The sequence below is a fragment of the Chrysochloris asiatica genome, unplaced genomic scaffold (assembly GCF_000296735.1).
Source record: "Chrysochloris asiatica unplaced genomic scaffold, ChrAsi1.0 scaffold00020, whole genome shotgun sequence".
NCBI lineage: Eukaryota > Metazoa > Chordata > Mammalia > Afrosoricida > Chrysochloridae > Chrysochloris > Chrysochloris asiatica.
Window position 1 is genome coordinate 18,254,389 of NW_006408538.1, and position 980 is coordinate 18,255,368.

Genomic DNA, 980 nt, shown 5'->3' on the forward strand with positions numbered 1-980 from the left:
AGGTCTAGAACTGCAATCACCTCCCAAGGCTCAATTGTTAGCCTAACAATAGATATATAAGGGGAACAATAACTCTATTGAGGCAGGAAAGCTTCAGAACAATCAACCACTTGAGATCAAAAGGGAAGCATTTACTCAAGGACAAAATTCAGAAGAGCTAAGAAAGGAGGAATGGAAACAAGAAACACAAGAAGGAAGTGGGATCAATCATGTTACATTGAGGGGACTGTAATCAATGAGATAAAACAAAATGTGCATGAAGTGTTGAATATAAAACTGATAATCTGCTCTGTAAACTGTACGCGATTCACAAGAAAAAGTTTAGGGGGAAAATGTAAAGTTCCATTAACAAAATCAAATAACTGAGCTTATTACATACGAGCAGAAAGATAGCAGGGAGAATTCTGACACCTTCACCATGCTCAACGAGGTGGGCTCAACAGCATCCAGAAGACCATCATGGACATATATGACATCCTTGCTAGAGAAAGATGTGGATCGCCCCGTGCATAAGGAATGCACTGACAGTCTTCTAGGGCAGCTACACATCCAAATCACAATCACAGAATCTAAGAGTTAGATCTACAGACACTGTTTGGAGACCAGGGAGCTTACAGCATGTGAGGATGAGAGGAAGGCATTGTAGATGGAGCTGACAGGCCTGGAAGTGGAAGAAGAAAAGCTGGTCCAGGAACTTGGTGATATGGATAAGAACTGAAAAAAGGTAACAGGAGATTCTTTGGAAGCCCTGTCAAAGACTGAGTCACTGGATACTGGAAGCTCTGCTATGGGTATTTCAAATATGAGTACAGTAACTTATGGTGGATACATTTCAATAAGCTTCCAGACTTAAACAAAGGAGGAAGGAGGCTCTGCTAATGTGTTTCTTAAAAAGCTAACCAAGAAAACAACAATGAGATATCATCTCACACCAACAATAACAGCAAAGATAAAAAATGTAGAGGACAATAAATGCTGGC